This window comes from Dasypus novemcinctus, chromosome Y (assembly GCF_030445035.2).
Source record: "Dasypus novemcinctus isolate mDasNov1 chromosome Y, mDasNov1.1.hap2, whole genome shotgun sequence".
NCBI lineage: Eukaryota > Metazoa > Chordata > Mammalia > Cingulata > Dasypodidae > Dasypus > Dasypus novemcinctus.
Window position 1 is genome coordinate 31,043,186 of NC_092216.1, and position 26,394 is coordinate 31,069,579.

At 39.9% G+C, this 26,394-nt stretch overlaps 1 long non-coding RNA gene across 5 annotated transcripts in view; it reads right to left on the reverse strand.

The window, feature by feature from the left end:
* LOC139438407 (uncharacterized) overlaps positions 1 to 26,394 on the reverse strand; it is a 214,563-nt gene that overhangs the window by 85,761 nt on the left and 102,408 nt on the right. For all 5 annotated transcript variants that reach the window (XR_011648074.1, XR_011648071.1, XR_011648072.1 and 2 more), the window contains exon 4: positions 153 to 283. This is a non-coding gene — a long non-coding RNA (uncharacterized lncRNA). The remainder of the gene's footprint in view (positions 1 to 152; positions 284 to 26,394) is intronic.

Below are 26,394 nucleotides of genomic sequence, written 5' to 3' on the forward strand. Positions count from 1 at the left end.
TAAAAAGTCAAGCAGCAAAATTACAAATATCCTAAATTTCAGTTAGTAATTGTTCTTGACATCAGAAGGTCACTTTGTAATACCATGAAAGCTAATTTCAAAGCTAAAGCAGTTATTTTTTTGGCTTTCATGATGGGAATTTATTAACTCACATGCTTACAGTTGTGAGACTGAGAAAAATGTCCAAATGAAGTCATCATCAGGGGATGCTTTCTTCCTGAAAAATGGCTGCTGGGTGATCTTGGAATCCTCTGTCACATGGCAAGGCACATAGTGGCATCTTCTGGTAAAGCAGAAGTTTTTCAGTTAGTTTATAACCATATATTACACAATTCACACTAAAGACACCACTGATAAGTTTTCATGCATAAAATATAACAAATGATATAAAGCAAGAATGCAGGTGATATGAAGTTTGTGTCATTAGCCAAGTTTTTTTGAAAACATTGATTACACATAGAGTAGAATTTTTTATCTTTATATTTTCTAATTCATCACTGGTAAAAATGAAATCAGTAACAAAAGTTTAGGTGCCAAAATTTCAATTAGAAAGTGTTAGAATATATCATACATAAGAAATTTGAATATCAAAATATAAGAATATTCTAAACTTCTCAGTAAACAAATAAAGGAAATAAGTTAAAGAAGTTACAAAAATACTACAAAATAAATCTTATGAGAAGCAAAATAATTAAAAATCAATTTTAATTTTAGTTAAAAATAAAAACAATTGCAAATATGATGAAAAATTCATGAATTAAAGATACACAACAAAATAAAGAATCCAAGATATTACCACATAAGACAAGAAATCAAAACATTATATTGTAATCAATTTTCATTTTTAGTAAAATGCTGTGAAATATCTGTACCAAACATCATCATTAAAACTTTAAATTACCCTAGAAGGTTTTTGTAGATTGATTGATTTCCCTAATTATAAAAATGTATCTTAGAAAGAACTAGGTTGTCTAATTGAGACCCAGTGAATCACGTTAATAATTGCCTCTTCCACCAATAATAGTTAAGGAGCCGCTTCAAAGGGACAACATATCTTACCCACCCAGGTCTTCCCAAAGGCCTGGTATGTATTTCTCTTTCTTCTTTCAGTGCGGCTATCCTTTCCATGACTCCCAGGCAATTTAGGGCATGGGCCCTAAACCATGGTATAACACAGACTTTTGGACGAGGCAACAAAAAATATTTCCTAAGGTGCACACTTTTTGGATCTTTTCCTAGAACCAATCCACAGGGAGCATCCCATGGGCTAAGGTTTTCTAAATTCTTGCAATACTGTTGTGTCCTGATAGTCACACCTCACTTTTTAGGAACACTAATTCATTCAACACTCAGAATGAGCTGCTCAGAATAAATTGAGCATTGCATGTACTCTGTCCTCAAATATCTGCCTCTAAGTATTTGCAAACTTCTAGCTTATTTCATGTCTAACAGTGTCCTGTCTGCATGTATCATTAACATGGATAAAAGCTGCATCTTCCCTTGTGCTGGACCTCACTCCTAACTCCACATACCCACCTGGTGCTCTTCTCTCTTGTGGAATTAGTCACTCTCTGCTAACTTGTGGAAGACTGCCTCTAGCCCCACTTCCCCAGTTTATTTCTCTTGGTTGTCTCCATCAGAAATCTCACATGAATCAGCAAATTATGTAAACCCTGTATTGTGGCTTATCCCATAGCATGGATTATTTTTCACTTTGAAAATAATATATCATTTTTTTCACCATGTGGTTGCAGCTCATGGGCTGCAAGTACTGCCATAGAGCTGAACACATAAGTTTTTATTCTCCTTAAAATACTTTTTGAGTATATGTTGCTAAAAATCATTCATCCATCTAGTCTAGTCTGGAAGGCTCTTTTTTACTTTCCAAAAAACCAACAAAAGAACCTAAATTTAAAGGTTTTTTGTTTTTTTAATCCAGGGATAACTCTAGGCCAGTAGCCCACACATCTTGTCACTTGTCATGGAATTGTTTTGCATGATATTGCAATGACAGATATCAGGCATTATAAATTTTGCCAACAGCTATAAAATTTTGTGGTACAATGTATAAACCATAATGTGAACTATAGAGCATGGTTAGTAGCAATGTTTCAATATGCATTCATAAATTGTAACAAATATACCACAATAAAAAAAGATGTTGGGGAAGCGGACTTGGCCCAGTGGTTAGGGCATCCGTCTACCACATGAGAGGTCCACAGTTCAAATCCCAGGCCTCCTTGACCCCTGTGGAACTGGCCCACACTCAGTGCTGATGGGCGCAAGAAGTGCCGTGCCATGCAGGGATGTCCCCTGCCTAGGGGAGCCCCACATGCAAGGAGTGAGCCCAGTAAGGAGAGCTGCCCAGTGTGAAAGAAAGTGCAGCCTGCCCAAGAATGGCGCAGCACACACGGAGAGCTGACACAACAAGATGATGCAACAAAAAGAAACACAGATTTCTGTGCTGCTGACAACAACGGAAGCGGACAAAGAAGAACATGCAGCGAATAGACACAGAGCAGACTACTGGGGCGGGGGGCAGGGGAAGGGGAGAGAAATAAATAAATAAATCTTTTTTTTAAAAAAAGATGTTGCTAATGGAGAAAAATGTGGAGGGGAGAGGGATTGAGGAATATGGGAGTCCCCTATATTTTCAATATAACATTTTATGCAATATAAAGCTTCTTTAAAAATTAAAAATAAAAAGTTGCACTGAAAACAATTTTTAAAATTGGGCCCAAATATCTTCTCAATAGGACCAGGAGATTAGGTACTATAGCATGAGAACAAAACAGTATAATAATGTAGAAGAAAAATGGTAATCATTTAATTGTCTATAGCAGTGATTGTACCCCTGAGCTGCTCAGGAGATGGAGGCTGCAATTATATAAAGGGCAGAGGATATGGTATGTTGAGATGTTTGCTATTTCTTAACCTCCATTAGGAGCTCAATTCCTTGGAATTTTTATAGTCCATAGGTAAGATCTATTGATTGAGCAGATAATATATATCCTGGTTTTTCTCCTCTTTATATTAACAATACTGTCTCTAGATGTTGACAATGTCATTTATGAATGTATATTACATGAAGAAAGCTTAGGGTCAGAGGATTTTTTTCCTTCATGAACAATATAAAATCTCAGGTATGATCAGTTTAAACCCTACTTTGATGATGTTTCGCAGAGGTGATGTTGGACATAAAACAAAACAAAAACAAACCCTGTATTTCTACTTTATAAGAGAAACCATTCTCAAATACTCTGAAACAACATGAAAGGATAATTTGAAATCTACCATCTGGATTCTCTTTAGCAGCTTTAACTTCATAGTAGTTTCATGTACAATAAAGCAACCTTACCATCATGGTTGTGCCACTCATCAAACTTTTCTGGACACTTACCATGCTGTAAAATGCATCTGACCTCAGGAGTCACTTCTGTGTTCATGGTATGTCCAGCTGCCTATGTTCTAAGAGGAAATAAATCAGCATTCCTAGGTCAGCACCCCATTGTCTCAGGAATTATTGGAGAAGGGCCAAATTAGGCAACAAATATAAAATTCTGAGAAAGAGAAGCAGTCTGGTTGTTACAGAGACCTGCTATTAATTTCCAGCACAATTTGGATGTCAGTACATCTAGAAAGGTGACAGTTGATCTTTCTCACTTCTCTGGAAGAGTGTGAGAGTATGTTAAAATCATCTTGTGTGAGGTTGGTGCACAGGTGAATTTATGAGGATGAAGTGTCATAACGTTCACACTTGGCTGGAAGCTCTCTCTCTCTGGAGATTGAATCTCTCTGCAACAGCTCCAGGAGATATTGCTCTTGGTACATGCAGCCAAGGGTATAACACAGATATGCCTATTCCAAATAATGGAAAGAATCAAGTGACTTTCAAATTAGATGTTGGAGCTTGCTGGGAATGTGTTTGGAGATACTAAACCCAATTTCTTCACTCATAAGACAAAACTTGAAAGCGGAAAACCCCATGACTTACTTCCTGGATAGGCTTGGGGCTTATGCAGGGAAGAAAAGAAAGAAAAAAGTGTTTGTTGATGTGGCATCATCATTCCCCAGATGGGGAAATATGTAGCTCTATGGGAAATATGTAGCTCATTAAAATGTCCATAACAGAGGATCCTGGGAAATGGTCATGGAAAGAAAAAAATAAGAGAACTCTGCTGTATTGCAGTAAGATGTCAGCAACTTAACCTGGCATGTTTGTAATCACTTGCAAATAATGCCTGTGTGAGGCAGTAGAAAAAGAGTATGATTGAGTGGTCTATAGAGAAATAGCCCCATGCATAAATCCCTCAAGTAACTGGCACAGAGTAGCAAGTTAGCTACTGACAATTTTAAGTGAACAACAAATATCAGGCATTCTTGTACTGTGTGTTGTTCTTACTACTTTAAAATATCCATTTTACATTTCTAAGCAGACTTTAAATGAGTAATTCTATTCCTGTTCCTCTTATATTAAAGCACCTCAGTTGTAAAAATTGAGTTATTTGAAATAGGAGAATCTTCATTCTCATATGGTTCCCTAATTATCATTCATACATAGAAACAATTTCCAAAATCTACATTGTAAGGGGAAAAAAATCTTTTTTGCTTCTCCATTTCTCAGTTTCCTCAGAATTCTGAGACTTACTTCCTCAGTACAAAGGAGAGCATTTCCTTTCTAACCATGCCCTGCTTTATTGTGCAAATCTATCTGCTGACTCTTCTAGTAACTTTTAAGGAAATTTACTCTTGGCCTTAAAATGGATCATACTACCTGAAGATTATTTGGCTCCTATACAAGCTGGTAACCTCTTTAAAACTCACCTGTATGTTTTTTACTTTCTTATACATATATTAATATAGGTCATTAGCAAATAGTAACATAATTCTTTTCTTCTTCAAGATGAGGCCTCGCTGTTTAGATAGTGTTATTTTACAACAATATCAATTTGGTGCCAAAAATCCAAATAATTTTTTAAAACTTAACAGCCTTTTGTTAGACTGAGGAAGATACCTAACAATTTGTTGAAATGAAAGAATTTTCCCTTATATTTGACTTCTTTTTTTTTTTTTTTCATAATAGATATAATATTGTGAAAATCTAACAATGAATGTAGCTGGAGCATTAGCAGTATTAGTCAATCAAAAAGTTGCTGATGCAAAATATCAGAAATCTGTTGGCTTTTATAAAGGGTATTTATTTGGGGTAAAATCTGTTACAAGGCCCTGAAGAGTCCTACTCAATGTTACATCCTCACTAAATTCTGCTGCCAGATGTTGATGCAAGATGGTGGGTGACATCTGTGAGTTCAGTCTTCTTTCCTTTTAAGGCTCTGTTGCCCCAGCTTCTTTTGATCTCAGCTGGAGGCTGGAGGACTCATCTCTCTTCTCAGGGCTTGTTTCTTTAGGACTTGGCTGCTCTGGTCTCTTCACAAGGTCAGCTGTTACCATCAGGCAAATGAGTCATCTCTCTTTCCAGGGTTGCAGGATCTTCTTTCATGTCTATGTAGTTCCTTTCCTCTTTTCTCACATATCTGCTTCAGTGAGTCTCCTTGATTGAATGTCTGTTTACATAGCCCACAAAGGGGGCAAGGTCTCAAACTGAGTACTCTAAAACATAGTCAAATCAATGCCATAATCTTAACATAATTTAATCAAAGCTATCTCAGGTGAGTCTAATACAATCAAAGGATATCATGCCTGGAGGAACAGCCCAGTTTATAAACACAAACAAATATCTTTTTAAAAAATTCATAAATAATATCAAACTGCTGCACTCTACCTTCTGAATTCCAAAAAGACATTACAATATTCAAAAAACCTTAAATCCTTTCAATTAGTAATTCTAACTGCAAAGTCACATTGGAGAAGCAGATTTGGCTCAACAGACAAAGCACCCACCTACCACAAGGGAGGTCCAGGGTTCAAACCCAGGACCTCCTGACTCATGTGGCGAGCTGGCCCATGCACAGTGCTGATGCACACAAGGAGTGCCATGCTATGCAGGGGTGTCCCCCATGTAGGGGAACCCCACATGCAAGGAGTGCGCCCCATAACAAGAGCCACCCAGCATGAAAAAGTACAGCCTGTCCAGAAGTGGTGCTGCACACATGGAGAGCTGATGCAGCAAGATGACACAACAAAAAGACACAGATTCCTGGTGCCACTGACAAGAATACAAGTGGACATAGAAGAACACACAGCGAATGGACACACAAAACAGACAACTGGGGGGGAGGGTGGGGAAGGGGAGAGAAATTAAAAATCAATCAATCAATAAATCTTTAAAAAAACACATTGCAGTTACAGATTAAATATAGTTTGTCTTGAGGAAAAGTCCCCTCTGACTGTAGATCTGTGAAACCAATAAAACCATTTATCTGCTTCCAGTATACAAAGACACAGACAAAGAATAAACATTTGCATTACCATAAGGAGAATTTGGGAGGGACACAGGAGTCACTGGTCCCCTACAGTTCCAAAAACCTGAGGGGCACACTTCATTAGATTTCAAAATCTGAGAGTCATTCTTAAAATGATTATTTTTTCTCAACCTCAGAGCCACATGTGGGCCCCGTCTTTCCATAGGCTTGCCCAATGGGCATTTTCTTTTTTTTTTAAAGATTTATTTATTCATTTATTTCTCTCCCCTTCCCCCCCCAGTTGTCTGTTCTCTGTGTCCATTTGCTGCATCTTCTTTGTCTGCTTCTGTTGTTGTCAGCAGCATGGGAATCTGTGTTTCTTTTTGTTGTGTCATCTTGTTGTGTAAGTTTTTGGTGTGTGCAGCACCATTCCTGAGCAGGCTGCACTTTCTTTCATGCTGGGCAGCTCTCCTTATGGGACACACTCCTTGCACATGGGGCTCTCCTACGTGGGGAACACCCCTGCATGGCATGGGACTCTTTGCATGCATCAGCACTGTGCATGGGCCAGCTCTACATGGGTCAAGGAGGCCTGGGGTTTGAATCATGGACCTCCCATGTGGTAGACAGATGCCCTAACCACTGGGCCAAGTCTGCCACCCCAATGGGCATTTTCTTGGTTCCACCCTCATCAAGCATCTGCAAGATGACTGAGCTCCAGACCTGACCCTCCAAGAACATTGGGGTGATGGCCACATTTTCCCCAACCTAGGGGAACAGTCCACCCCTCTCAGAGCACTGTGGTGTTGACCTCACTTTCCCCAACCCTTGGGGAACATGCTCTACTCTTTCTGTAGCCTGGTGTAGCAAAAATTACCCTGAGGAGTGGACGGGAACATCCACTCTCTTCAAATGCTGTAATAAACTCACCCTTTCTGTGCTCATGGGTGGGGTTCCTCTCTTGCCTCAAGGAGATGTCTTAATTCCAGACCTCAGCTTCCATGGTTTTCCTCTTAAAGCTGTTTGCCCTTTCATCTCACCCTCCATATCCCTTTTAGTCCAGGCTGACAATGGTTTTGTTCATACAGCTCTCTCAAAATCTTGTTGTTTTAGCATTCAGGAAGCAGGGGTCAAAGCCATCAGAAAGTAAAACTTTCCACAAGTCTTTTCTGAATATCTGCATTTTCAATCCTGACTTACAAGTTCCAAGTTTAATTCCTCAAGTGGGCCACTATCATCTTGGGGCTTGATTTCCAGAGACTTGGAATTTCCAGAATCAGTTTCTGTTCAATTTGTGCCCAATAATTCAGTTATCAGCTTATCTCTTTCTTCTAACATTTTGCTATAAGAAGCAAGGAGAAGCCAGGCTACATTTTCCACATTTAGTTTGGAAATCTCCTTGGTTAAATTTCCATGTTTGTAATTTTCAAATTCTGCCTTCCATATAACATCAGGAGCAACCTTGTTAAGTTCTCTATGACTTTAAAACACAAATCACCTTTCCTCCAGTTTCCAGTAATACTTCTATCATTTCCTTCTAAGGCCCATCAAAAGTCTCTTTAGCATCCATCCCTACCAACAGTTGCTTCAAAGCAGTCTAGGCCTTTTCCATCAAGCATCTCATAATTCCTCCAGAAATACCCCTTACCCATTTTTAAAACCAATCCAGCATTTTGGTAATTGCAAAAGCATGAACCCACTCTCCTGTTACCAAATTCTGTATTAGTCAGTGAAAGGGGTGCTGATACAAAGGACCAGAAATCTGTTGGCTTTTATAAATGGTATTTATTTGGGATACAAGCTTACAGTTCCAAGACCCTAAAGAATCCAATTCAAGGTTACTTCCTCCCCAAACTCTGTTGTCAAATGTTGAAGCAAGATAGTGGGCCACCTCTGCAAGAGTTCAGCCTTCCTCTTTCCTCTTAAGGTCCTGTGGCCCCAGCTTCTCCCAATCTCAACTGTAGGCTGAAGCACTCTTCTCTCTTCCCAGGACTGATTTCTTTCTGGGCTCAGCTACTCTGTTCTCTTCACAAGGTCAGCTATAAACTATCAGGCAAATGGCTCATCTCTCATCCTGGGGCTTCAGGATCCTCTTTTGTGTCTATGGTGTTCCCTTCCTCTCTTCTCACATATCTGTTTCAGTGTATCTCCTTGATTGAATATCCATTTATGTAGCCAACAAAGTGGGTGTGGATTCAAACTGAGTCACCTTTATGACATTGTCTAATCAAAGCCAAAATCTTAAAATAATTTTATCAAAGGTCATCTCAGGTGAATCCAAAATAATCAAAAGGTGTCATGCCCAGAGGAATAGACCAGTTTACAAACATAATCAAATATCTTTTTTTAAATTCATAAATAATATCAAACTGCTACAGCATGTACCTCTCTATTAAGGCATGGTTGCTATTTGTTCACATATGTGCCATCAGTGCTTCTATAATACATGAACCCATTTTTTAAAGAAGGAAATAATGCAAAGTCCCATGATGTATTAGAATTACATGCACCTAGTAATGTATGAAAGGATAAAGGATATGCTTGATTAATTACTTAATTGATTATCCATGTCTAGTTTTCTACATGACAGGTGGTTGAAACAAACTGGAAAGAAGTGGATATGCTAGCGACACAATTAAAAGGTAAAATCTACAATATTGTGGAAGGTTACATAAAACAAGTGAGAGGGAGGAAAAGGGTAAACATGCTGTCACAGGTGACAGAATGTGTTCCCTATTCTGATATCAGGAACAGTGAAGAGCAAATAGAAACTTAGAGAGCTTGTGATTTTAGTTTTGATGTGTTAATATTGAGAGTGCTTAAAACACCCAGGTAAAGATGGAGGATTAAAGAGGGAGAGGGATGACCTGTCTCCCAGAAAAATAGCTGGAGGAGAGGAGAGAATCTCTAGAGTATTTCTTTGGGTCTCAGAACACCAGGAGTAAGGTGAGAGAGAAGAGAGAGGGGAGAAGGAAAGAAGTCTTGGCTGGATGGAAAAATCCATCCCTCCCCTTGAAGCAAACAGCTGTTTGCAAACTGCAGTGGATTTGGGCTGCCATGACTTCAGACTAAGGAGGTTGTAGGGCTCCTCTTCCCCAGTAAAAGGAGATGGAGGGACACAGTCTACAGCAAATCCAGATTTGGCCAATGAACTTGGTCTACTTTTTCTCAGGGGTCACACACTTCTAAACCAGATGGTGTCATGAAATTGGCCCTAAAGCTGGCAGGGAGCTAAAGATAATTTGCCTTTTTAAACACCCACTCTACTGCCCTGGGCTGGTTGATGAGGAAGCAGAGGGATTGGGGGGGGGGGGCGGGGGTGAAGCCAGCCAAGAGAGGAGAACAATTCTGAGAAACTTTGTTGAAAGACTTGGCCTGTTCTGAGGACAATGCTTCTGCAGGTCCAGCTCAGGTAGGATTCAGTGAATGTATTACCCCCTAACATCTGGAGTCTAAGCTAAGAGGTCTGCCAATGCACGACATCTGACAGAACAGAAAAATGCATGAAAAGGAGGGGAAAGTTATAATAAAAGAAATAAAAGAGGCAATCAAATGCCTTTACTGCCATCCTCTACAAGGCCCTTGGGAAATGGCCTACACACCATTACTGGGTCCTTAGCCATGGGTTGGGCAGTTAAGCAGGGGCAGTCCTAAGTATCTAGAAGACATTGAACCAAGAATCAAAGAACAGTGGTAGCACACAGCTACTTACAAGTAAATCCCTTGGTAAGAGAGAGAAACTGCACATCAGAGTAAACTGAGCATCATAAGCAGATGCCTAGACATCAGCAAAAACTTACAAGCCATACTAAGAAATAGGAAGATATGACTCAGGCAAAGAAAGAAATCAAAGCTCCAGACAATACACAGGACTTGAAACAACTCATCAATGAGGTTCTTACAAATATTCTAAAACAAATGATGGAGTTGAAGGGCAGCATGACTAAAGAAATAAAAGACATTATGAAGACACTGGATGAGCGCAAAGAAAAATTTGAAACCTTGGATAGAAAAATAGCAGAGCTTATGGGAATGAAAGACACAATAAGTGAGACCAAATGTACAGCAGAGGCATAAACCAGAAGATTTGAAATCATGGAAAAAATAATTAACTATGTCGATTATGTAGACAGAAGCATAAATTGAAAAGAGAGAAAATACTTGAAAAAATTGAGTGGGGGCTCAAGGAGTTAAAAAATATGAAGTGCACAACATAGGTTTTATGGGAATTTTGGAAAGAGAAGAGAAGGGAAAAAGAGCAGCAAGAGTATTTGAGGAATTAATGGATGAGAATTTCCCAACTCTCATCAAAGACATGAAGATATGTGTCCAAGAAGCCCAGTGTACTCCAATTTGAATAAATCCAAATAGGCCTACACCAAAACATAATATTCAGAATGACAAATGCCAAAGATAAGAAAATTCCAAAAGCAGCAAGGTTATAAACAAAACATCACATACAAGGGATATCCAATAAGACTTCATGTGGATTCCTCTTCAGAAATCATGGAGGTGAGAAGGCAAAGGTATGACATAATCAATGTACTGAAAGAGAAAAACAGCCAGCCAGAATTCTTTATCTAGCAAAACTATCCTTCAGATATGATGGTGAATTTAAAATATTCACAGATAAACAGAACTTAGGAGATTTGTAAACCAAAACCCAGCTTTACAGGAAGCATTAAAGGGACTTCTGCAGCTAGAAAAGAAAAGACAAGAAAGAGTGGCTTGGAGGAGAGTGTAGAAGTAAAGACTATATGAAATTGTAACCAAAAGTAAGATATGACATATGAAAGCCAAAAGATAAAGTTGTTGAAGTAAGTAATGCCTTTACAGTAATAACATTTAATGTTAATGGATTAAACTCCCCAAACAAAGACATAGGCTGACAGAACTGGTAAGAAATCATGACCCATCCATACGCCATCTGCAGGAGATTCACCTTAGACCAAGGATACAAACAAACTGAAAGTGATAGTTTTCAGTAACCAAAGGAGAGCAGGGGTACCTATACTCATCAAGACTAAATGAGATAAATGTGCCTGGACAGAATTTTTTAGAGTAATGTTTACATAACATGTTAAGCTGCCTTTTCTGTTATTTTTTAAAAATTTGAAATAAACATTACTTTAAAAAGAAAACATTTTAAATAGGAAAAAAGTGATGGTAGATGCAAAGGTCATAATATACTTTTAAAATGGGACAATCCACCAGGAAGGGGTAACATTCATAAATATCTGTGCACCTAATCAGTGTTCCCTAAAGTACATGAGGCAAAAATCTGGCAAAACTGAAATAAGAAATAGACATCTCTAAAATAATACATGGAGACTTCAACATGCCACTCAAATCAAAAGAACAACTAGACAGAAGATGAACAAAGGAACAGGAGATTTGAACAATGTGAAAAATGAGGTGGACTAAACATATATACAAAACATTGCACCCCAAATAAGGAGGTTATACATTCTTCTCAAGTGCTCATGGATCTTTCTTCAGGGTAGACAACATATTTGGCACAAAACAGCTCTGTATAAATTTAAGAAGATTGAAATTATACAAAGCACCTTCAATGACCATAGTGGAATGAAGATGGAAATCAATAAAAGGCAGGAAAGCTGAAAATTAGCAAATATGTGGAGGCTAATCAACATACTCCTAAGAAACCAATGGGTCAAAGACACAATTGAAAGAGAAATTTGTGGATATCCTGAGATGAATGAAAATAAGAACACAATTTATCAAAACTTATGGTATACAGTCACTGCAGTGCTAAGAGGAAAATTTAAGCCCTAAATGCCTACATAAAAAAGAAGAAAAAGCTAAAAGCAAAGACCTAACACTTGGAGAAACTAGAAAATGTACAGCAAACCAATCCCAAAACAAACAAGGAAAAAAAAATCCCAGATTAGAGCAAAAGTAAATAAACTTGAGGGAAAGACACAATAGAAATAAATCAACAAAACCAAAAGCTATTTTTTGAGAAGATCAATAAAATTAATAAACCCTTATCTATACAAGCAAAGGAAAAAAGAGAAGGTCAAATAAATAAAATCAGAACTGAAAGGGGGGCATTATGACTAACCCCACAGAAATAAAAAGGACCATAAATGGATATTATGAAAAACTGTGCAATCTATTTTGAGAATAATTAATACTAATACTGTTTATACTCTACTAAAACATTGAGAAAGAGGGAAAATTATCCAACACATTTTATGAAGCCAATACCTCCCTAATACCAAAGCTGGACAAAGATATTACAAGAAAAGAAAATTACAGACATGTCCTTCCAGTGAGCACAGATGCAAAAATTCTCAACAAAGTACTTGCAAATAGAATCCAAAAACCAGGATAGTTCGGCTCAAGAAAACCAGATAATTTAATAAACCACATTAACAAATTGAAGGGAGAAGGAAAAAAACATGATCATCTCAATTGACACAGAAATGTCATATAACAAAATCCAGCTTCCTTTTGTGATAAAAACAATTAAAAGATAGCTATAGAAGGATAGTTCCTAGCATATAAAGGACATATATGAATATACCATAGCCAACATCATACTCAATAATGGGAAGAGGTTGAAAGCTTCCCCTCTAAGATCAGGAACAAGATAATGATAATCACTGTCACCACTATTATTCAACATTGTGATAGAAATTCTAGCTAGGGCAATTAGGCAAGAAAAAGAAGTCATCCAAATTGGAAAAGAGGAGGTAAAATTCTCACTATTCCTAGAGTACAGGATATTACCTTTACGCAATTCCTAAATATCTACAACAAAGTTATTAGAGCTAATAAATTAGTTCAGCAAAGCAGTAGGATACAAGATCAATACACACAAAAAAACGTGGTGTTTCTAGATACTAGTAATGAGGAAGTTGAGAAGGAAATCAAGGAAAAAAATTCTCTTTACAAAGCAACAAAATGATTCAAATATCTAGAGGTTAATTTAACCAAGGATGTAAAGGATCTTTATTCAGAAAACTAGAAAACATGGCTAAAATAAATCAAAGAAGACCTAAGTGAATGGAAAGACTCACATGTTCATGCACTGGAAGACAACATCATGAACATATCAATTCCACCCAAACCCATTTAGAGAGTCAATGTAATACCAATCAGAATACCAACAGATAGAGAAAAGTCAATTATGAAATCTATTTGGAAGGGAAAGGAGCCCTAAATAACCAAAAATATCCAAATAAAGAAAAGCAAAGTCAGAAGATAGATGTCTCCTGGATTTGAAGTATATTATATAGCTATACTGGTCAAAATAGCATGGTATTGACATAAAGATAAATAAATTGATAGAGGAATTAGATTAAATTGAGAGTTTAGAAATAGACCACCTCTAAGGTCAATGATTTTTATAAGTTCAGAAATAGACCCTCAACTCTAAGGTGAAATCCACCTTTCTGGGCCAGAACAATCTATTCACCAAATGGTGCTGGGAGACTGGATATCCATAGCCAAAAGAATGAAAGAGAAGCCCTATCTCAACCCCAATACAAGAATCAACTAAAAATGGATTGAATACCTAAACATAAAAGCCAGGACCACAAAACTTCCAGAAAATAATATAGGGAAATATCTACAAGACCTTGTAATAGGTAGGGGTCTCTTAAACCTTATACCCAAAATGTAAGCTACAAAAGAAAACATAGATAAATGGGACCTTCTCAAAATTAAACACTTCTCCACCTCAAAGGACTTTGGGAAAAGAGTAAAATGTCAGCCTACTCAATGGGAGAACATATTTGGAAATCACACATTTGAAAAGGTTCTAATATCCATTATATATAAAGAGATCCTATTATTCAACAATAAAAAAAAAAAAATGACCAGAATAAAAATGGCCAGATTAAAAAATGAGAAAAAAATTTGAATAGACATTTTCTAAAACAGAAATTGAAATGATTGCGGTCACCCCTCGGGCTGAAGTGTGGTTTGCTGGCCTGGCGGGGGAGCAGCCGTGGCAGGCCAAGCCGCTGCCCCATAATAGGGTGGCTGGTCGGACTCACCGCCACCCCTGAAGGAAGCTCGGCATGGGCGCAGAGTGCCCTCGGGTCTCCCCTTCTCGGCAGCCATGCTTCCGTGGCCGCCCCTCCTCCCAGATGGCACCACACGATGCCTGTGGGGCGGCACCCTTCTTCTTCTTTCTCCCTGTGCAGGCGCAGGGCGGAAAATTCCAGTCTGCCCTTTTCCCCTCCCCCGACAGCAGCAACAGCCAGGCTTGGGCGGAAAAATCCAGTCTGCCCTTTTCCCCTCCCCTGACAGCAGCAACAGCCAGATGTGGGCGGAAAAATCCAGTCTGCCCTCCACCCCAGCAACAGCAGCCACCAATCCCTAAACCCTGCCCCTTCCCCCAGCAACAGTGACAGCCAATCCCTAACCACCACCCCTCCCCCATCCGGTACCGCCCACTGACCTTTCGCCGGCAACCAATCAGAACAGGGCGTGGCTTCGACCAATCAGCCTTCCCCAGCCCCTATAAAACTGTTGCCTCTCCCTCAGTAAAGTGGACTTGCGTGTTTACCTTGTCTCCACGGTAGTTCTTCTGCCGTGCGCCCTCCAGTCCTGAGAGCCCCCGACAAGGGCCTGGCCTCCCTTGTCCCCAGTATGTCGCCTGCTTCTCCGGGCGACCCCTTCGTCGCCTGCTTCTCCGGGTGACCCCTTCGTCGCCGGCTTCGCCGGGCGACCCTGTCAGCCGAACCGTGCAACCCCTTGTGAGACCGATCCCTCGTCTGCTGCCGGACCGACCCCTCGTCCCAAGTGGGACCGACCCCTCATCCCAAGCGGGACTGACCCCTCGTCCAGAGCTGGACCGACCCCTCGTCCACAGCCAGACCCCACCTCTACCGACCGAGCAAGCTGCCGCAGTTGGCGCCCAACGTGGGGCAAGGCAACCCCACCACAGCCTCACTCCATAACCTGGCGGCCCCCCCCTCTCTTCTCACCGTGGGACTTCTCTCATGCAACATTGCTGCTACCTGAGCCTTGGCTACCTCATATGATCCACGGTGGTCTGGGAGAATCACTGGATGGCTTTCTCCTTCCACGTCGGGGGCTTATACCGACCCACTATGATTAAGAGGAGCCTTGGATTTCTCGGGAGCACGTGCTTGCACGTCTGAAGTAATCCTACCACAGCCCTACCCCCTCCTCTCTTCTCACCTTGGGACTTCTCTCGTGCAACATTGCTGCTACCTGAGCCTTGGCTACCTCATACGATCCACGGCGGTCTGGGAGAATCGCTGGATGGCTTTCTCCTTCCATGTCGGGGGCTTATACCGACCCGCTATGATTAAGAGGAGCCTTGGATTTCTCGGGAGCACGCGCTTGCACGTCTGAAGTAACCCTACCATAGCCCTACGGTCTCCTCTCTTCTCACCCCTATCTTTTCGCTCTGCATTGCTGCTCCTGAACCTTGGTGACCTCATATGATCCACGGCGGTCTGGGAGAATCGCTGGATGGCTTTCTCCTTCCATGTCGGGGGTTTATACCGACCCGCTATGATTAAGAGGCACCAATAAAACTCTCAGGAGTGCGTGCCTGAGCACCTCCACCCCTGCCTTCACCTCTGCCTCCTCCCCTCCATGCTTGCTCCCCTTTGCCTTGCTCCACTGCTCGTCATCCCGCCCTCCCCTCGTCGGGGCCTTCTCTTGGCCCGCGACCACCGTCGGAGCCCCACTGGCTCCAACCCCTCGTCTCACCGTGCACCTCGGCTCCCATTGCCACGCTCTCAAGGTAAGGGCCCCTTTTCTTATTGGCTCCAAAAGGCCATTAGCAATGGGTAACATCCTATCTGCTAAGCAAGCCCCACAAGTTCGGGCCCTCGCCGGTCTCCTAGACACTCACTGGTGTAAGATCTCTTTCAAACAGCTTCAAGTATATAGGGACCTTCTTCTCCCCTTTAATCCATGGCTTACCACGTGTCAGCTTTGGGACCCGGACACCTGTACTCGCCTTATAGATAGGGTCACTTCTGCTGTGGAGCAGGAAGGTAAAAGATTCCCTCCTGGCTTATTACAGGCAACATAAAGTCCAGAAAAAATCCTGAAGGGTATAATCTATGATATGCTATATAAAAAAGGATTTAAAAGCAGCTATACCAAGAAAGTAAAAGTTATAAGTCAACTGTAAATAAATTATATATTTCTGTTAATGTGTTGTAATTGTTCTGTGTTTGTCTGTCTGTTCGTTCAATGTCAACGTATATTGTGATACCTCCGGATGGTAAATATAAATTACTAGAAATCTTTAAAAGAGCTCTATTCAAATGGCCAAAAATTAAATAAGTGCTTATATTAATACTTAAGTTTATTATATAATACATAAGTTTAAATGTTAATAAGATATCTACAATTTAAAAAAAACTGTAAGTCTTAATTAACAAAATTAACTGTACGTCTTCATAAAAAGTTGTTCTTGCCTAGATTAAAATGAATAACTTATTTTTCTTCACAGGATAATATAAAGAATGTAAAACTTATATGAATATTAAAAAGGTTAAAAGTTTGTAAAAATGCTAACGGAAATGTAATAAGTTTTGCAAAAAGACGTATTTTGTCCTAAAGTAAGATGGCTAATTTTTCATAAACTCTTGAAATTTAATTTGCATGCGGCAAGTGTAAAAGGTATTGTGATAACTTTACGTAAGGGAATGTGTTCTGTAAAGATAAAATTTATCTTCAATAGCTTACATTAAGGTATTAAATGGCTAATTCCAAAAGGTCATTCTTAAATATATATATGTAAAACTGAATTGATGATAATAATAATAAAAGGTAATTTTATAACAGGAAAGATTAACAGCAACCAAGCTCCCCTGCCAACTTGCTTTTAGGAAGCGGTTTCTAATATTGCATGCTACTAAGTATTTAAAGAAAAGTTATTCTTAAGGAAACAGAAGATGATTTTGTCTTTGCAGCCATTGTCTATTTAGCAACACCCCTCGCTATCGGCCTAGCCACTGTTGCACCGGACGATTGGAACCTTAAACAAAGACTCCTCCTCACTGTCATCTTCCTATCTATCATTACTATATTTACTGCCCTCATTCTCTTTTTTTAATAAAGCAGTCTCCTACAAACCACAAAGCTTCTGTCTTAAACATACCATTCTCAACCCTATCCTCTAAATGATCTTCTCACTTCCCCCACAGCCTTTAATACTTTATTTCTTCCTCATACCCTTTGCTTTCTTGATAATATTTTCCGCCATCTGTCTAGCCGCTACCGCCCCAGAAGATTGGAACCTCAGCCAACGAATTCTACTCTCCATCGCCTTTCTGTTTATTATCCTCTTTTATGCTTTACTCCTTATCTTCCTCCCATAATGACTTCACCAAGCCTCCTCTTGTCCAAAACCATCACCCTTCTTTTCCTCACACTCCCCATTTCACTCACCAACCCCAGCCATCAGCCTTTTAATTGGACAGTAAGCCTCTGGCAGGAAAAAGTAATCCTCTCCTACAATGTCTTCGCTGCCAAGGAGAGATCAACTACCTGCAACGCACTGTCATCCTGGACTTTTAACAACAGATGGATCTTATAGCCGCCGAGATCAACAAGAATTGGACATTGGCCACCCTTGCTTGCAACGGCAAGTACCACCCCCTAAATTGTACATTTATATCCCCGTCATACTCACCTCCCTCTTCAGCCCCGCTTCCCTCATTGCTTACTGCCTCTTGGGCCTCAGCTACTTGTTGCTGCTGCCATCCTGGTCCTTATTTGAAAAGAAGGGGGAAATGCGGTCACCCCTCGGGCTGAAGTGTGGTTTGCTGGCCTGGCGGGGGAGCAGCCGCGGCAGGCCAAGCCGCTGCCCCATAATAGGGTGGCTGGTCGGACTCACCGCCACCCATGAAGGAAGCTCGGCATGGGCGCAGAGTGCCCTCGGGTCTCCCCTTCTCGGCAGCCATGCTTCCGCGGCCGCCCCTCCTCCCGGATGGTGCCACATGATGCCTGTGGGGCGGCACCCTTCTTCTTCTTTCTCCCTGTGCAGGCGCAGGGCGGAAAATTCCAGTCTGCCCTTTTCCCCTCCCCCGACAGCAGCAACAGCCAGGCGTGGGCGGAAAAATCCAGTCTGCCCTTTTCCCCTCCCCCGACAGCAGCAACAGCCAGGTGTGGGCGGAAAAATCCAGTCTGCCCTCCACCCCAGCAACAGCAGCCACCAATCCCTAAACCCTGCCCCTTCCCCCAGCAACAGTGACAGCCAATCCCTAACCACCACCCCTCCCCCGTCCGGTACCACCCACTGACCTTTCGCCGGCAACCAATCAGAAAAGGGCGTGGCTTCGACCAATCAGCCTTCCCCAGCCCCTATAAAACTGTTGCCTCTCCCTCAGTAAAGTGGACTTGCGTGTTTACCTTGTCTCCACGGTAGTTCTTCTGCCGTGCGCCCTCCAGTCCTGAGAGCCCCCGACAAGGGCCTGGCCTCCCTTGTCCCCAGTTCGTCGCCTGCTTCTCCGGGCGACCCCTTCGTCGCCTGCTTCTCCGGGTGACCCCTTCGTCACCGGCTTCGCCGGGCGACCCCGTCAGCCGAACCGCGCAACCCCTTGTGAGACCGATCCCTCGTCTGCTGCCGACCGACCCCTCGTCCCAAGCCGGACCGACCCCTCCAGAGCTGGACCGACCCCTCGTCCGCAGCCAGACCCCACCTCTACCGACCGAGCAAGCCACCGCAAATGATGAAAAACACATGAAAAACTATTCAACATTACAGTCTATTATGGAAATGCAAATCAAAGCTACACTGAGATTTCATTTCACCCTACTGGAATGCCACCAATAACAAAGCAGAAAATTACAGGTGTTGGATAGAATAGAAACACTTATTCACCGTTGGTGGGAATGTGGGAGGATATAGTGTCTGTGAAAGTCTGTTTGGTGATTCCTAAGGAAGTTAGATATAGATCTACCACGTAAGCCAGCAATACCACTACTTGGTAGATAATCCAGAAGAACTGAAAGCAGTGACATGAACAGGTATCTTCACACTGAAGTTCACAGTGGCATTATTCACAAATGCCAGACAATGGAATCAAGCCAGGTGTCCATCAACTGATGAATGGATAAACAATGTGTGGTATATACACATTGTGGAATATTATTCAGCAGTAAGAAGAAATGAAGACATAAATCATATGACAACACGGATGAATTTATAGGACATTATGTTGGCAAACAAGCCAGGCACAAAAGGACAAATATTATATGATTTCACTCTTATGAACTAAATATAATGAGCAAAATAATGGAGCTAATAGCTAGAATAGATCACCAGAAAATAAAGCAAGGTTACAGAATGGAAGGCTGAAGTTTAATCTTTGAAGAATTGGTAAAAATTTGTTTGTAAATGTTTAGAAATGAATGAAAATGGTGAAAGCACATCATAAGATATATAATTAGTAGTGCTAGCATATGGATGCTATAATGGTTTGCTTCTTGTTTTCTTTTTTCCTTTTTTCTGAGTAATGAAAATGCTCTATTATTGATTGAAGTTATGAATGCACAACTCTGTGATTATACCAAATAAAATTGATTGTACACTTCAGTAAATTGTATGGTTTATGAACAAAAAATAATAATATGGTGGGTTGGCAGAAAAATACACCAAATGTAAGAAATGTACCATAGCTAGTAGTAATACACTAATGATGCTCTTTCATAATTTGTTACAAATGTTTCACAACAATGTAAGGTATTGGTGGCAGGGTTATTTAGGGGAGCCCTGTATGATATAATGCATGTTTGTTTTGTAAGGTCAGGACTTTTACAATACACTTCTTGTTTATGTATGTTAATGTACAAATAATATACTTCAGTACATCTTTCAATGAAAAAAAAAACCACCCAGTTAGAAATACATAATTTTATTTTTTTAATGTTACATTAAAAAAATATGAAGTCCCCATATAGCCCCCACTCCCCTCATCCCACTTCTCCCACATCAACAACCTCTTTCATCATTGTGGCACATTCATTGCATTTGGGGAATACATTTTGGAGTACTGCTGCACCACATGGATAGGGGTTTATATTATAGTTTACACTCTCCCCCAGTCCACCCCGTGGGCCATGGGAGGACATACAATGCCCAGCAACTGTTCCTACAATACCACCCAGGACAACTCCAAGTCATGAAAATGCCCCATTATATCTCTTCTTACCTCTCCCTACCCTCAGCAGTTACCATGGCCACTTTCTCCACATTAATGCTACATTTTCTTCCATACTGATCACAATAGTTCCGGAATAGAATATCAATAAGTCCACTCTAATCCATACTCTATTCCTCCATCCTGTGGACCCTGGGTTGGTTATTTCCACTCCACATCTATATTGAGATGGAGCTTAGATTACGTATGGATGATGGATGTAATTCTCCTGCTTGTAGTTGTAGGCATTCTTGGCTCCATGGTGTGGTGGTTGACCTTCTTCACCTCCCTGTTAGATGGTTGGAGTAAGTTAATTAAACCAGAAGGTAAGAGTTGCAGGTATGTTGAGGCTCAGGGCCTGGCTATCACATGGACACTCCAGAGATTCAGGTCCCCTGAGCCTACACCAAATCCCAGTACCAACCACAGATCCAGTAAAAGTAACAGGAGAGGCTTGTGAACAAAGATCACATCTGAGTCCAACTCCATCACATTCAGAACACGAACTCCAAAGTAAGGCCAACTGACATGGCACTGAACTCCATCTGCCATGACCATAGAACCTGAAGGTCTCTGAGGCCCTCAGAAGAACTAATACCTGGGCTTGTATTTAGTATAGCTGTCTCTGGGACCCTACTGAGGTGTCCATAAGAGTGACCTCTCTGATGACCTCCTCTTTTTTGGAAACTCATAGCTATATAAACTCATTTGTACTTTCCATTTCCCCCTTTTATTCAAGGTCAAAATGCATTTTTGACACCTTATATTACATGTAGGCTGAGATCTTCTGCTGTTCTGAATTGACCCTTTTATTCAAGGTCATTTCCTAGTTACATTATCAGCTGGTGCTTGGTAGTAATCCCTCCACACCAGGGAGGTTCATCCCCAGGACTCATGTCCCATGCTGGGAGGAATGTAATGCATTTACATGCTGAGTTTGGCTTTGAGACTGGCCACAACTGAGCAACATGGAGGCTCTTGGGAGTTAATTCTTAGGCACCCTGCAACTCTAGGCCTAGTTCTTATTTCAGGTGCACAGGCTCACAAGCATAATTATTAGTATCAAGGGCTCATTTTTGGACCATTCTTTTTTTATTGATTTTAGTGGTGGTTGTTATTCCATTGGAGAATGTGATAGAACATCCCCTGGCTAGAAACTCAGCACTCAGTTGTCATTTTTAACTGTAACCACTATGAAAATATCCAAACATTTTTATGTACCCTGTATACATGCCCTGGAGAACTCCATTCCAATCATGTGCCCTCTATCAATAACATCCCACACCAGTATTTCTCCCCTGCCATAGCTGCACCTCTCTGTGATCCAAAACTTCTTCAAAAATAAAACCTAATATATTGCCAGGTTCCATTAATAGTAAAATGCAATATCGTAATGGATTTAAAGGTTAGATATAGAATGCATACTAATTTAGAAAAATTAAAGCAAAAATAAATTGGGGTATCAAAAAATTAAAAAATGAAAAAGCTTTGTTTTTGATACTTTGCCTTTTATCACTGCTGTGTTACCCCATTTGTACAGTGGCAAGGAAATTTATTCCATTTCTTCCTCAGTGTACCTCCTTTTCTTCTTTTTTTCTAATTATTAAGTTTGTCTTCACAAAAGTTTTAGATCACAGTAATTCATATATACAATATATGGTACTCCCACATATCCAGCATCAAACACTTTGTCCCTTCCCCAGCTATGATCTTTTTACGTGTTCATATTATATTTGCTGCAAATGATGTACAGATATTCAGACAATAGCTTTCAAACATGATTACACTTGGGTTTACATTATGGTTTACATTTTAGCCTATAGGATTTTAAACATTTTTGGTGTACTTTAATGTATTCTATATCCTCACTGCATAATTGCCCCAAAGTTACACTGATTCCATCTATTCAATACCTGTTTCTCCCTCCCCTCATGGTCCACAGTGAAAATCAATCTTCACTACTTGAAGGACCATATTCAGAGATACTTGCAACAATGTTTTGGGCTTGACATGCTCTACTGCCCTAACCCACTGGGAGCCACCAATTCTCTCAAGAGATGTAATTCCCTCTACCTTCACTCTCATTGTATAGGTCTCTATCCAATGATATAACCCACTATGACAAAATGAGCACTCATACACTCCTTAGAAGCCTGCCTTTGGTCAAATTCTCCCCCTTTAAGTATCTTAAAGAGGTAACATTCCTTATTATATTTTCAAAGAAGTTTTCTCAACATTATACTTTCAACCGCATACATGACAATCTCCTATGTTCAAATGTTCCTCCCACCCTCCCCCTATTTCTTGAGCCATCTTACCCATCCTCCCATCCCTATCCCCCCTCAAGCCTGCAAAGGTATCCCTATGCTCCCATTTTATCCCTTCTCTGTACAAATACTTCCATCTTATCATAGATTTCACCCAGGTAGGTGTCAGCTTGCAACCTTTCTCTACCCCCTAAATTCCTTTAAGCCTACATCCTTTCTCTAGCTCTCTGAGACAGCTTGGTTAATTTATTTCATATCAGTGAGGTCACATAGTATTTGTCCTTCAATGCCTGGGTTGCTTCACTCAACATAAGTTTCTCAAGATTTGTCCATGTTATCACATGTGTTTGTACTGTGTTCATTCTTATGGCTGAGTAGTATTCCATATCCAATAAAATATCCAATAAAATAAAATAAAATATCCAATAAAATAAAATAATGTATATACCACATTTTATTTATCCATTCATCTGTTATTGGGCATTTGGGTTGATTCCAACTTTTGGCAATAGTGAAAAGTGCTGCTATGAACATTGGTGTGCATATATCAGTTTGTGTCCTTGTTTTCAGTTCTACTGAGTATATGCCCAGCACTGGAATCGCTGGGTTATATGGCAAATCTATAGCTAGTTTTCTGATGAACTGCCAAACTCTCCTCCAGAATGGCTGTATCCTTCTGCATTCCCACCAGCAATAGGTGAGTGTTCCCATTCCTCCACATCCTCTCCAGCACTTAAAGTCTGTTTTTTTTCATAGATCACAATCTTATGGGAGTAAGATGGTATCTCATTGTAGTTTTGATTTGTCTTACCCTAATAGCCAGTGATTTTGTGCATTTTTTCATGTGCTTTTTAGCCATTTGTATTTCTTCTTTTGAGAAGTGTTTTTTTTTTTCAAATCTTTTTCCCATTTTTTTAATGGGTTGTTTCTCATTACTTTCAAGATAAAGGAGTTTTTTATATATGCAGGATATAAGTCTCCAATCAGATATCTGATTACCAAATATTTTCTCCCATTGGGTAGGTTCTTTTCACTTTTTTTACAAACTCCTTTGAGGTGCAGTTGGCTTTAATTTTGATGAAGTCCCATTTATCTATTTGTTCTTTGCTGCTTATGCTTTGGGTGTGAAGTTCATGAAGCCATTTCCTATTACAAGGTCCTGTAGATGCTTCCCTACATTTCTTTCCAAAGTCTTTATGGCCTTGGCTCTTATATTTAGGTCTTTGATCCATCTTGAGTTGATTTTTGTATAAAGTATGAGTTGGTAATCTTCTTTCATTCTTTTACATATGGATATCCACCTCTCCAGGCACTACTTGTTGAAGAGGTCATTCTCTCCCAGTTGAATGGGTTTGGTGGCCTTGTTGAATATTATATGGCTGTATATATGAGGATCTATATCAGGACTCTCAATTTGGTTCCATTGGTCTGTGTGTCTATTTTTGTGCCAATACCATGCTGTTTTCACTGCTGTAGCTTTGTAGTATATTTTGAAGTCAGGCAGTGTGATTCCCCCAATTTCATTTTTGTTTTTCAATATGTCTTTGGCTATTTGGGGCCTCTTTCCTTTCCAAGTAAATTTCAATCCTAGTTTTTCTAATTCATTAAAGAATGCTGTGTTGATCTTTATTGGGACTGCATTAAATGTGTAAATCAGTTTTGGTAGGATAGATATCTTAATAATATTTAGTGTTCCTATCCATGAACAGGGAATATTCTTTCATTTATTTAACTTTTCTTTGATTTCCTTGAACAGTGTTGTGTAGTATTCTGTGTATAAGTCTTTTACATCTTTTGTTAAATTTATTCCTAGGTATTTGCTTTTTTATTTACTATTGTAAATGGTATTTATTTCTTGATTTCCTCCTGAGATTACTCATTATTGGTGTAAAGAAATGCTACTGATTTTTGCTCATTGATATTATAACCTGAGACTTTACTGAACTCATTTATGAGTTCTAGAAGCTTTCTTGTAGACTTCTTAGAGTTTTCTATGTATAGAATCATGTCATCTGCAAATAATGAAATTCTGACTTCTTCCTTTCCTATTTGAATGCCTTTTATGTATGGTTCTTGCCTCAGTGCTTGAGCAAGTACTTCTAAGACAATGTTAAATAGAAGGGGTGATAGTGGGCATCCTTGTCTTGTCCCTGATGTTACAGGGAAAGATTTTAGGATTTCACCATTGTAAATGATCTTAACTGCGGGTTTTTCATACATACCCTTTATCATATTCAGAAAATTTCCTTCTATTCTGATCTTTTGCAGTGTTTTTATTAAGAAAGGGTGTTGTATTTTGTCAAATACTTTTTCTGCATCTGTAGATGTGATCATGTGATTTTTTCCTTCAATCTATTTATATGGTGTATTACATTAATTGATTTTCTTATGTTGAAACATTGTTGCATACCAGGAATGAATTTCACCTGGTCATAGTGTATAATTCATTTAATGTGTTGTTGAATATGATTAGCAAGTATTTTGTTGAGGATTTTCACATCTAGGTACATAGAGAGATGGGTCTGTAATTTTCATTTTTTGTGTTGTCTTTGTTTGGCTTTGGTACTAGGGTAATGTTGGCATCATAGAATGAGTTAGGCAATGCTCCTTCTGTTTCAATTTTTCAGAAGAGTTTCAGCAAGATTGGTGTTTGTTCTTTCTGGAATGTTTTGTAGAATTCACCTGTGAAGCCATCTGGCCCAGGGCTCTTCTTAGTTGGGAAGTTTTTACTGACAGATTCTATCTCTTTCCTTGTGATTGGTTTGTTGAGTTTATCAATTTCTTTTTTCATCAATGTAGGCTGCTTATATGTTCCTAGGAATTTGTTCATTTCCTCTAAATTGTCCTTTTTGGAATATAGTTTTTCTTTTTTTTTTTTAAGATTTATTTTTTATTTATTTTACTCCCCTTACACACACCCCTCATTGTCTGCTCTGTGTCCATTCACCACATGTTCTTCTGTGACCACTTTCTATCCTTATCAGCAGCAACAGGAATCTACATTTCTTTTTGTTGTGTCACCTTGTTGTGTCAGCTCTTCATGTGTGTGGTGCCATTCTTGGGCTGGCTGCAGTTTCTTTTGTGCTGGGTGGCTCTCCTTTTGGGGCACACTCCTTGCACATGGGGCTCCCCTACATGGGGGACACCCCCGTGTGGCACAGCACTCCTTGCACACATCAGCACTGTTCATGGGCTAGCTCCACATGGGTCAAGAAGACCCAGGGTTTGAACCGTGGACCTCCCGTGTGGTAGGCAGATGCCCTATCCATTGGCCTAAGTCTGCTTTCCTAGTTTTTCAAAGTGTACTCTTATGCTAGTCTTTATTTCTGTGTGGTCTGTGGTGATATTTCCTTTCTCATGTCTTATTTTGTGTATTTGCATCTTCTTTCTTTTTTTCTTTGTTAGTCTAGCTAAGGCTTTGTCAATTTTCTTGATCTTCTCAAAGAACCAGCTCTTGGTTTTGTTTATTTATTCAAGTGCTTTCTTATTTTCTGTTTTAGTTAGTTCTGCTTTTATCTTTGTTATTTCTTTCTTCTTCCTTTGGGGTTATTTTGTTTTGTTTTGTTTTGTTTTGTTTTTTGTTTTTGTTTTTTACTA